At 34.4% G+C, this 12,856-nt stretch overlaps 1 long non-coding RNA gene across 10 annotated transcripts; it reads right to left on the bottom strand.

Moving 5' to 3' along the window:
• Nucleotides 1-722: 722 nt before the first annotated feature.
• Nucleotides 723-5,686, bottom strand: LOC113335463. Of its 10 annotated transcripts, XR_003353358.1 has the most exons (7): nucleotides 5,438-5,603; nucleotides 5,138-5,356; nucleotides 3,753-4,894; nucleotides 2,039-3,656; nucleotides 1,823-1,941; nucleotides 1,623-1,715; nucleotides 723-1,252 (listed from the first exon to the last, which is right to left on the bottom strand). It is a non-coding gene; the product is annotated as an uncharacterized LOC113335463 (long non-coding RNA). The 10 variants fall into 10 exon arrangements; XR_003353353.1 differs by having other exon boundaries at nucleotides 1,623-1,941; XR_003353357.1 differs by lacking the exon at nucleotides 723-1,252 and having other exon boundaries at nucleotides 1,555-1,715.
• Nucleotides 5,687-12,856: the final 7,170 nt, after the last annotated feature.

The raw sequence follows: 12,856 nt of genomic DNA, 5'->3' as shown, positions 1-12,856 counted from the left end.
CCCCGAAAGTACTCAGATCGTTATTGTACGTTTAGGCAAAATAACTATTATAATGATAGTTCAAATTTTGCCTCTCGATCGACAAGGTTATCTCATAAAATACCCGAATATAAAAAGAGAGATGACTTTGTAAATGCAAAAACAAGATCTGATGTTCCAAATTGGAGAAAATTCGTTTCACAAAATATCCAAAAGGGCAATGATCCTAATTGTATGAAGGAGAAAGCCGCTCCTGCGAAACCAATCTACAAATGGGTCCCTAAATCCTTCATGACCAAAAGGGAAGAAAAGCTAGTCACAATAAATGTTGAGAGTCTTCTTGAAATTCTAAGAAAAGACATATTGTTGTCTAAAGTCTCTTGTATGAATGCACGTTGTGATACTGACACTCTTCATCACAAGTCAAAGAAGAAAAACAATAGATGGAACAAGAGTAATCAAACCAAGCAAGAGGTCAAGAGTTATTCTGACTTAGTCCCTTGCGACAAAGAAGATAAGGCTCAAATAAACACAATCTAGTTGTGTTGGAATGTGCATGATCACCTTTATGCTCAATCTTATGAAGGGTGAGAAAGCACATGAAAACTGAGCACATGACCTCTCGGTTATTAATGACTCATTAACATCTTCAGGGAGATTTTTCTCTTCAAGAATCATACCTTCTCTATCTTCATTGAAACGGTAATTTTGAGTTCATAGTGTTGATATCTACGGGTCATATATGTGTATCTCTTGTTTATACGGTTAAAACGAGCCAAAAATCACTGAATTCGGACATCGTATGCAAAAGTTATGCCTAAAACAGTTTTGTGTATGAATTTGTGTTAGGATCGGTCACAACCCAATCACATGGATCGGTCACAACCTATACACTAGATTTTGTGCCCGTGCGAACCCTAAAACCATCCACTATCATTTTTTTTAAAACCATATTCTTAGTTTGGTGTAATGTGGCTTCGCCCGGCTCCGTTGTGCATTTTTTGATTTGGTGTGGCTCGTCTCCGCCTCGCCCCGTCTCTTGGGATTTTTAATGGTGCGGCTCAGCTTCGCCACACTCACATTCCGATACATTTTTTATTTGGTGTGGCTCCGCTTCGTCATGTCCCCATCGTGATGCATTTTTGATTTGGTTTGATAGGCTTTTATTGAATTCACTGCGAAGGGCTAAAAAATGATTCTATAAATTCTCCCTTGAGATGGAACCTTTTAATACATCCACAGAAAATATCCGATAAGCCACCTTTTTTATGTTCTGCCAAATCATTTCAAAACCAAATAAACAAACCTTAATTTGAGATTAAAAGTTAATCAACAAATCATAAAATTATTCCCCCACTCTTGTTAATACATGATTGAAGAAGCACAAACTACAAACAAATATGGTTTAAGAACTCGAAGCACTCAGCTGCAACAACATCTAAAAAAAAATGAAAAGAATAGTAACACCCGGTGAACTCAAAGTGGTTTCCACCCAAGCTAGGTAACATTTCATATATGAATTATAGTTATTACTTATCAAGTATTATCCAAAAGAATTTCAGGACAGGGCAGGCATCTACCAAACATTGAGTTTCTTTTCAGTTTTCAAAACAAACAACTTACAGCAATAACAAACAACTTACATCAATGTTGATGTCATCGATACATTCTTAGCTATAGTGGAATCCACACCTCTCTCAGCCTTTCCAAAATTACTTCCGCAGCATGAACATCATCTGTAATTTAAGTTAAATCATTACAACCATTTTCATCATTCATTTACCCAATAATGGAGTTCTCCACTTAACACCATTCACATAAACTTCAGCTGCGTTGATTCTACCTCATTGTAGCCACTACCACCGATCTTATAAACTGTAGAGGTGCTTCCTATTCCAATATCATTTTCAACATCAGCTCCATCCTAGTTCCCCAAATTATCATTTCTGATTCCATTAGGCCCTGTAAAATCATTGCCCATCAGTGGAATAAAAAAAGAAGCAACTCTAAGAGGTAAGACCAATTATTTGTATATGCAAATTAGACCCGTAATACTCACCGTTCTGATTTTAAATCCAAGATCAATCTTTTTCTTAGAGCACTGGATATGCTTGTTGCAAGCTGCTTCACTTGCTGCTGAGTTGATTCTTTATTAATCTATATCATTAGGCCAAGATCCTTACTGGCATTGTTTAAACTTGTAATGCAGTTTTAATTATGGAGTTCATTGTAATTTAAGTACACATTTCCAAACAAAGAATACAGTTTTTCTAAATACATTTAACAAACTCTCATGGAGTATCATAATGGTTCTTACCACTGTATAAAAGCCTCACTATTATGCTGCAAATGGGTTGTTTATCAATGGATCATCTGTAACAGGAAATGATTAGAAGTTTATGCTATGGGATTCTACTTTGGCAGTTTTGCAGATACATATAAATTGATTTGATCTGAATTAGCATCTAAGAAACAATGCACTAAGAATCAACACCTGAAAAGGAGAACCTCTCCTTTATAGTTAACTCAGGCTATTTCTCTCACTCCATCCTCGTCAATATATCAAGTAGAAGAAAGACACATTCGATTATAGAAGGGCAGACAACCTGAGATATGAACCTTTAATTTCGGAGAAGATTAAGGGGAGCATGGTATACATTATTCCCTACTGCTCAAAGATGGTCTGAAAAACTTCTAAGAAAGTCATAAACAATACTATACCTTTTTATCACCATGGAAAGTTTCTAACAGTTCTAATTAGCGACCAAAAGATGACATTTCTATGTACTTATGAGTTTCTATAGTTGTATTCATGCATCATATAACCTTTACATATATGCAACTTAACCTGTAACAATAATGTCATTGAGAGCCTATTTATAACCCCAGTATATTATTCGATGCAAACAAACTCATGAATTTTCATAGAGATAAACTGTTTAAAGGCCTGAGTGCTTGAATCCATTTTTTTTCTTCCCTATATGGATATCTAATTTTCATGAATCTTTCTCACCTGCAGTATAAAACAAAAAAATAAAAAACAATTGAAAAATCGTAGGAATTAGTAGGGATCTGGGTTTACCAACATAAAAGATGACATTTCTATGTACTTATGGCTTTCTATAGTTGTATTCATGCATCATATAACCTTTACATATATGCAACTTAACCTGTAATAATAATGTCATTGAGAGCCTATTTATAACCCCAGTATATTATTCGATGCAAACAAACTCATGAATTTTCATAGAGATAAACTGTTTAAAGGCCTGAGTGCTTGAATCCAATTTTTTCCCTATATGGATATCAAATTTGCATGAATCTTTATCACCTGCAGTATAAAACAAAAAAATAAAAAACAATTGAAAAATCGTAGGAATTAGTAGGGATCTGGGTTTACCAACATACGGAATAGGATTTTATGGTTTATCGAGACCAGAAGTCCCATCTCAAACTCGTACTCGACTCATTGGAATTCAATTCCAGGTGAAAACCCATTCGCGGCATCAGATCTTCTCCTTCCATTCCAAGAACCAACATCAAATCCATTGTAACCATCTACTGAAACGTTCACCAGAGACACAGCTTCAATCGACGCGGGTTTACCAATTCTCTATATATCCTCCCTACATGCATGACCCCCATGGTTCCAGTCCAATGAGCGTTCTTTTTTATCACTGCAAAGATTTGTTACGCATCCATGGAGGTAGAATCTAGTTTATATCCAAATAAATAGACGAAAAAACAAATGTTTGAACAGAACACATACACACCTTGACCCCATGCATGGTTGAAGTAAGTACATAACTTTGTTTTCGGCTTGGAAACCAAACTGAGAAACTGGCTATCTAAGAACATCCAGGAGTTCAAATTAGTCTACGAAGAAAGACAATAACCAAATTCTAACAATTTTGAGTCGTCTTTAAGTAACAGAGATATTTTAAGTGGTCTAAATCCCCTGCAATGTAAAAATAAGTTGTATAAACACAATTGCATCGATGAAAAGAAAAAGAAAAAGGGAATATGACAGAATTTTACTACCTAAGATTCTTATGAGTTCTACACAATTGAAAAGATATATTTTAGGTGCTTATTTTCTAATAATTAGACCGCTTATTCTGTTTAGTAAGCTCATCAACTGCCCAGTTCATCTTGACCATGATGAGTTGCAGTCAGTAGTTAATCCATATTCATCAAATGGTATCTTAGCTGCTCACTTTTGACCGTTAGACCACTTATTCCGTTTAAAAAGCTCATCAACTTCCCAATTCATCTTGATGAGTCGCACTTGGTAGTTAATTCATGTCCCATTAGATTAAAAAATATTAAAAACCTAAAATACCAAGGAAAGGAACACATACCTTCTTACCACCTTCCAAGCTATTTTCTTAAGACAATGCATGATCTTCATAAGAACTTATATTATCCCTCATAGAAACACTAACCGGAGTACACACAACTAATTTTGATCTCCTACTCGTCCTCGAGAAAACTTCAGCTAGAGGTAATAGAGGCATGAATATAACACCATATGGTATTCCCATCTCTCTTGACCCTCTGCAAACACCCATCGAACCTGTGGTAGCCGGTGGCAAAAACTTGGTGCAACTGATAGTCGTGATAAGAAGAAATACAAAACAAATGAAGTCGATAACTGGAAGCATATATATGAAACATGACCAGGCATTGATATTCACTGCAGATGTTGCAGTAGTTAGTCCTAATCGTGAAATCAAAACAGTGATTAGATGAGATAGCGAAAGAAAAAACAAAAATTTGTTAGGGCTCCGAAAAGAGTAAAGGGAGAGAATGAGATTAGCGGACCTTGGTCGTCGGTGATTACACCATGTTTTCGTGGATTTTTCTGTCTAAATATGTGTATACGTAAAACTCGATTATAACATGGTCTAAATCTCTGCAACAAACCGAAAAAAAAAGAAAAAAAAAACTTAGTTAGATCGGACAGCGAAAGAAAAAAAAAATATACTTAAAAATTCAATAATACAGAAAAGCTTTAGGGTTCATTGATTAAGATAAATAATAAAACACTTTAGAACAAAAATACAGAAAAGATTTATGGTTCATTGATTAAGATAAATACAGACGTAATCACAAAAAAAAGAGAACATGGAGTAAAGAAATTAGGTTTAGGGTTTACCAACAAACTATGAATCGTATTTGATTATATTTCATTTTGAAATCGTATTTGAAATACCCAATCTTTATTTCAATCGACGAAACCCTAAATTGAATCTGTTTGCAACCCACTGTATCAAAAACCCAAGCTTTCCTTTAATTGACGAATCCCTCCAACACAAACACAAAAAGCATCAAAACCTTAATTAACAACCCAAGCTTTCCTTCAATCGACGAATCCCTGCAACACAAACACAAAAAACATCAAAACCCTAATTAACAACATTTGAATATTAAAATAGATAAATTGATAGTTCATAACCATGTGTTTTTGCAACAGAAAAGTATGGCAGGAGGAAAGTATGGGAATAAGAATATCAATAAGGCGTTAGGTCTTTCTTCTATGTAACTGGTATTTCATGGGGGAAGAACGTAACTGGTATTTCATGGGGAACAACTGGTTTGCTGCAGATGAAAAGCGCAGAAGAAATCCATACGAACACTCTGTTAGGTCTTTTATCTAGGTTATTGATTTTTTCCTTTTCTTTTTCTGTCCCGACAAAGACTGTTTTTTTGTGCAGTTTTTTTAACCGAAAAAGATATTTACTGTTACATTCATATAATTTGAGGAAAAGTGGAGGGAGAAATTTCAAGGGGCGGTGACGCTTTCTCACCGTGCGACGCATGGCCTCGCATGGCTTAGGAGTTTAAAGGGTTTGATGTGACTTGGTATGACCAGTCCCTACCTAGTCCATACGAAGGAGTGTAAAACTGTTCTGCTCATAACTTCTTCGGCCGAACTCAGAATGACCTCATTATTTTTGCATTGGTTTCGTAATTAAATTTCCTACAAGATTGAGGTAATTGCAATACTTGATTTTCTGTTGAATAATTATGGTGTATCGCATTTGAGTTTATGGGATAAATCTTTGTGTTTCGGTCTCATATATTGGTTCACTTCCTTATGGTTAGTGACTTTTGAGTATAGACAATCTTTAGATCATATCTTCATGATTGCTATATCAAAATCATAAGAAAGTTGTAATGTTGTAGCTCATATGTAAGTCACATATATTAATATTTATTTATATTCTATAAACTAGAACTTGGTATATATATGAGTACTCTTGATATATGAGATGTCTGATTTCGGTTTTTATTAACCTTAATATTCGATCTCATATGGTGTAACCCTTATGATTTGTGTGGCTTTTTGATTTAGCGGGATTAAGTTTTAAACCATGTTGGTAGGCTTTATCAAAGGATCATAAGGAGTTCCGATTCAAACTCATATGTGAAAAGTCACAATATGTTGAATCAATTTTATTTACATGAGTTGTGTTTAGCATAACATATGTGTTTCGGGTTTTCAACTTTTGTTATTGGCACGCATTAGTTAAAACCGATTCAACCTTTTTCGGGTAAAGGTTGCTTTTGTTGTTGTTCTTTTATTCTTGAGAGAGGATGACAACAAACTTGAGGAGAGTTCTTATTTGAACTTGCGCTTAATGATATATCTTTCTGGGGAGATGTGGCTACGGAAATTGAGGTAACGATTTTATTTGTTAGTTAATAGTTTTCCTGTTTAAGAAAAACATGTTTGCATTGCTTATATTTTGCTTTTTCTTAACAAAATTTCGATACAATTGATATGTTCCATTATGTTGTGTATGGATTTTTTATGTGATTCAATTATTTCCGGTTAAGAAAAACTGTGTCAATTTATTTGGCATATGGTTTGGTATCTTCTTTATTGTTGGATATCAAGTGTTTTTGCTTGACAAAATTCGGTGGAATTGCGATGCTTTAATGTATATATTTGTTTCAATTGCTTTCGGTTAAGAAAATAATTGTGCAAGTCAAGTTATTTTGGTTTTTATCTATTGTTTATGGCTTAACAAAAATACAGGATCATTTATTTAGTCCAATTGATTCCAGATAAGAGAAACTAATTTAATTCTGATCTTAGTTAGACTTATCAATTGGAGGATTAGGTTATTCAAGTCTAATAGAATGCCTTGACAAGAAAAACTAGTTAACTAACCTAGTGTTTGTCTTGTCTAAAGGGAAAGATCTAAGTTATTTTCTGAATAATTAGAGCCTAATGAGAAAAATGAAGTTAATTTTGATCTTTATTTTGGTCTTGTCGAATGAACCGATTGTATATGTGTCCGAACCGTAAACCAAAATTTTTGGTCAATTCCGTTTAACAAGGGAATTAAGTATCTCAGTCGAATTGTTGAGCTATTAGGGAAAATTGCTTCGGCCAATAGTTTCCTTGATAACATATTTAAACTAAACTACTTTTGTAGTTTCAGTTTTAATATTGGTTATCTAAAATGGTATGTGAAACCTTCGTGCTTACCTTAATCGGTGTGAGACTTTGTTATGGCTCAACTACATTCCAGTTCGAAGTTAACTTGTAATAGGATAGTGTCTGTAGCGGCTTAATACAATGTGGTGTTCAAATCTGGACTAGGTCCCGGGGTTTTTCTGCGTTTGCGGTTTCCTCGTTAACAAAACTTCTGGTGTCCGTGTTATTTATTTTTCGTATTATATTTGTTTATATAATTGAAATATCACAGGTTATGCGCAGTTCGATCAATTGGTAAATCCAACCTTTGGTTGTTGATATAAATTGATTGATACTTGGACATTGGTCTTTGGTACCGTCCAAGTTATTCTCATACCAATCAATTCACAGATTTCATTCTGTTGATTTGCTGGTTGATTTGAGAAAGTGATATAGCTCTTGGATATCTTTCCTTGATTGAGTCTGACTGTCTAGTTGATTATCTTGGAATTATATTAGAGTTAGTTCATACATATTGCCGAACGAAATATTGGGTGTGGTTGTTAGACCCCCGCTTTTTCAATTCATATTAAAACCTTCTGTCCAAACATTTTTTTATTCTAATTTTTCACATTTTAATTTGGAATGATAGGGAAAACGGAAGTATAGGTAGTTGTATATACACGTACGAACCATCTGAATTAATCCTAAAAAATATCATAAAACACTAATATGAAATGTGCAAGACTCAGCCTAACCATATAATTCATGCTGAGTTTGGCATCATCAAATAGCAAATGAATTTGTCTGTAATATAGTCTATAAGAAAAACCTGACATTATAGTTTATATTCATGCTGATTTTCATAACTACAAGTTCACATAGGTCAAAATAAGTCTTACCATAGTTTGCAGTAATTATTAAAATCATAACAAATTAATATTTCGGCTCATGTCGTGATGTTACGGCGCGGGTTAATTCTAGACACTAAAACACGAGTCAATTAGTTTACTGCACGTGTTGGGGATTATGATCATAAGATAGCAGATCTGATAGATATGATATAAAAAAAATCAGGTGTTGAACTATGGTTAAGCCCATAGTTTGATGATGTCATATCATGAGCATCCAACAGCCGTGAAGCTGCAAGTTTATTTATTTTTTTCCTTTCTTAAAAGCGTGGACATTAGTGTTTTTAGACTCTTCAAGGGGCCTATAAAGTTGATATCATCAACTAATTTGGATTTTGGTACTTTGCAAAACTTTCAAAAGACACTTAAAGGATCATTAAACCTGATATAATCGAGTCAGGTGGCTACTAAAATATAATTCAAATCCTCTAAGGCTTAAAATTCAAATATATTCCCCGACCATATTTATTGTGTGAATACAATACAAGTTCTTCAATGACGACCACACCTAATGCATCATACAGAGTGAACAAAGTATTATCGAACCAGTCCTAAGGTTTGAGAGAAAAACGAAATTCTCAAATCGTTTTTACGACGATCATATTTCTCAAATAACGCATGAAGACTACACCAACCTGTGATTTTAAAAATTCAAGCTTGCACGTTTAAGGTGTTAAGTCTTGGATCCAAATATTGCGTTATTCAAGAAATTTAAATCCAACATAATTTGGGAAATTATTTTACAATTATAAAATTCAAAGAGTGTATTTGAGATTTTAATGAAAAAAACCCACTATAAACAGACTTGGTCACTTTTTTAGGACTGACGAAAATGGAATAGCGGACGGGAACAAATAATACGGATTAATTTATCGAAGTTATACTTTAGTTTTTCTGAAGACCGAATCTCATCCTAAATATAAAAGAAATCACACGTATCACATATATGTTATCACATATGTTATCTTTACTCTTATATTTCGTTTTGTAATTTAATTAAAATGATCAATATAATATCCTTAAATATATTATAATGTAACGCTTAAATATCATTGAGGCTTGGGGTGCACAACGGGTTAGGTGGATCGATGGAGGGTAGTATATTCGTCCTATTTTTTTAAGGAAATTGAATAAATATCCCTCCTTTTCATGGGTTTCACAAACACCCTTATACATCAATAATTATACCCTCAATTTTTAACAGGAAATTTATTTGATTAATAGTACCTAATTTACCCTTGTATACAAACATTTTTCTAGCATTTTTCATCAAATGTAAGCTTTTAATGTACATTCGTTCTAACTGCTAATGTTTATAATCTTTTGTTGGTTTTAGTTTTTGTTTTGTGATTTGGAAAGAGCTACACTTATGGACGAGGCTTAACTCATGGTTGTGATCACTGATCAGTAACCAAAATAACAATTCTCCACTTTTCATTTGAGTATAGTGTTGCTGATATATAAGCCTTACAAGTAATATTTAAAATCGACCCAGCATTCAAAGGGATGTTTGACATTGAAAAAGCGGGGTCTAACAACCTCACCCAATATTTCGTTTAGCATGTCTGTATGGACAGACTCCAATATAATTCCAAGAGAATCAACTAGACAGTCAGACTCAATCAATGGAAATATATCCAAGAGTTGTATCTCCGTTTCACAATGTAGTCAACGAATCAAATGGATAGAAATCCGCAAGCCTGATTATTATGTGAAACAACTTTAACGGTACCAAAGACCAATGTTCAAGTGTCAATCAATTTATTATCAACAACCAAAGGTTGGATTATCTAATTGATTGAACTACGGACAACCTGTGATATTTCAATTATATAAACAAATATAATGTGGAAAAGAAATAACACAGACACCAGAAGTTTTGTTAACGAGGAAACCGCAAATCAAGAAAAACCTCGGGACCTAGTCCAGATTTGAACACCGCATTGTATTAAGCCGCTACAGACACTAGCCTACTCCAAGTTAACTTCAGACTGGAATGTAGTTGAGCCATAACCAATCTCACACTGATCAAGGTAAAGTCGTGTTCCTTACGCCTCTAGAACCACGCCGGATTCTGCGCACTTGATTCCCTTAGTTGATCTCACCCACAACTAAGAGTTGCTACGACCTAAAGTCGAAGACTTGATAAACCAATCTATCTCACACAGAAAAGTCTATTGAATAGATAAATCTGTCTCCCACAGATATACCTATGAGTTTTGTTCCGTCTTTTGATAAATAAAGGTGAACATGAACCAATTGATATACCAGACTTATATTCCCGAAGAACAGCCTAGAAATATCAATCACCTCACAATAATCTTAATTGTATGGTAGCGAAACAAGATATATGGAATCACAAATGAGACGAAGATAAAATCTCGAGAAAATCTTAGAGAAGATAGTACTCAACACGATAGAAAACAACAAGATCGGAACACACAACTACATAGAAAATAGTTGGTCCTGACTCCACAATCCCAATGATGTCTTCAAGTCGTTAACCTACTGGGTTTTGGAAAAATCTAAGGTTAAAGGAGAATCTACTCTAGTTGCAACTAGTATCACACATGAGTTGTGGGTATTAGGTTTCCCAGTTGCTAGAGTTCTCCCTTATATAGTTTTCAAATCAGGGTTTGCAATCAATGTTACTTTGTTAACAAAGCATTCAATATTCACGGTTAGATTAAAATCTAATTAGACTCAAGCTAATATCTTTCAACCGTTAGATCGAACTTAGCTTGTTACACATAAATGAAAAGTGACTTAATTAGATATGAGTAAACATACCTAAACGTGTGCACCTTGTTGGCTCAACAATAGTTAACCGAAGTTAGCCATATGAACACTTTCATATCAACCTTATTCATCTGAACCATAACTAGTTCAAATGACTCAAATGAAACTAGTTATAGAGTTGTTGAATTGTTTATATTATCATAGAAGTGTACAAGACACAATTGAAGCAAAATCGATTTTGATTCACTCGAATCAATTCATGAACATTATAGCCACGGTTTGCAAAAGACTGCATTCCTTATTATATAAATGTATTAGTTCATGAAAAAATCGATTTTAGAACATAACCTACTCAAGTATGCAAACGGGTACACATACCTAAGTGGCCGGACTAAGTTTGGGTTTTCCAGTATGCGAACGGGTACGCATACCTTCCAAACTCAGTTGAATTTCCCGAACTTGAAACTCACGCCAGTATGCATACTAAGTTCCCGGACTTTCATTAACCAACCAGTACGCACACGGGTATGCATACTATGGTTCCCGTACTTGGAATAACTTGCAATAATTAGCATACAGGTATGCATACCGTGCTATATCCAATCATGGTTATTTGTTTTAAATTCCCATTTCAATCATTGAAACATTCTTGGAAGACGACAATAGCTGTCTCACACAAACTATTAGCTTCAAAGCAATTTTCAAGTGATTGAATGATCAATACGAAACATTCTGAGTCTACATCAAATGACTGTCGCACACAAATCATGTAAGATGTTACAAGGCGATTTTCACATGATCATATTTTGACTTTCGTCAAGAATATAAGATGAACTTGGTTAAAGCGAAAATTTACCAACACATATTTCGAGGAATATGTAAGCGAGTTAAACTCAGCTCGAAATATCAAATGTGTATAATCGAAGTCTATATATCTATACGACTTTTGTCTCAAATAGGAGATAGAGTATATATACTTTTGAGTGATAGATGAGTTCAAGTCTCCACATACCTTTTGTTGATGAAGTTCCACAAGATCCCCTTAGTAGTTCTTCGTCTTCAATCGATGAACGCCGTGAAGTCTAATGCTCAACAACACTTTCTATCATAATCCGAGACTTAGCTATAAGTATACTAGAAATCAGTACTTATAGTTTTGACAACTAAACTTGACAAACAAGCTTGAGATAGCAACGCTTGCGAGTTCGACCGAGCAGTGCGTACTACTGCCCATTCTTGAACTTCCTTCTTTGTGATTCACCAACAACATTCTTGTAAAAGCTACAAATGAGCTTAGAAGATTAGTATTCCAAGAATCCAAGTTCCCAAGTCCAAGATAAGTGGAACAAGTGCGACGAAACGGAGCAAAACACTCAAAAACAAGAGACGGTACAAAGACCAATCTTAACTCATCCAAATTCAATAATTCTCATCCTCATTATGAAGAGAATTCAAAGAGGAAGAGAATTAAAAAAGAATGAGGTCATTCCGAGTTTGGACGAAGAATTTACGGCCAAAACAAGTTTATCGAATATCGAAGTCTACAGGCCAGTATGCATACTGGTTTGCAAACGAATTTTCGTGACCTGGAGCAGTATGCAAACGGGTTTGCGAACTAAAATCCCTGGATATTGATTTTAAATGATGGTACGCATACCTGGTATGTGTACCATGAAGTCCAAACATCCCGAACTACTATTTTCAAACCAAAATGTTTAAGAACCTTAAACACAAATCAAGTTAGGTAGAAATGAATGATAAGCAAGGTACATGGAACATTATTAGTACTCTAAGCAAA

The sequence above is a fragment of the Papaver somniferum genome, unplaced genomic scaffold (genome assembly GCF_003573695.1).
Source record: "Papaver somniferum cultivar HN1 unplaced genomic scaffold, ASM357369v1 unplaced-scaffold_148, whole genome shotgun sequence".
Taxonomy (NCBI): domain Eukaryota; kingdom Viridiplantae; phylum Streptophyta; class Magnoliopsida; order Ranunculales; family Papaveraceae; genus Papaver; species Papaver somniferum.
The sequence above is the reverse complement of the archived record's forward strand: the minus strand, read 5'-3'. Positions and strand labels throughout refer to the sequence as shown.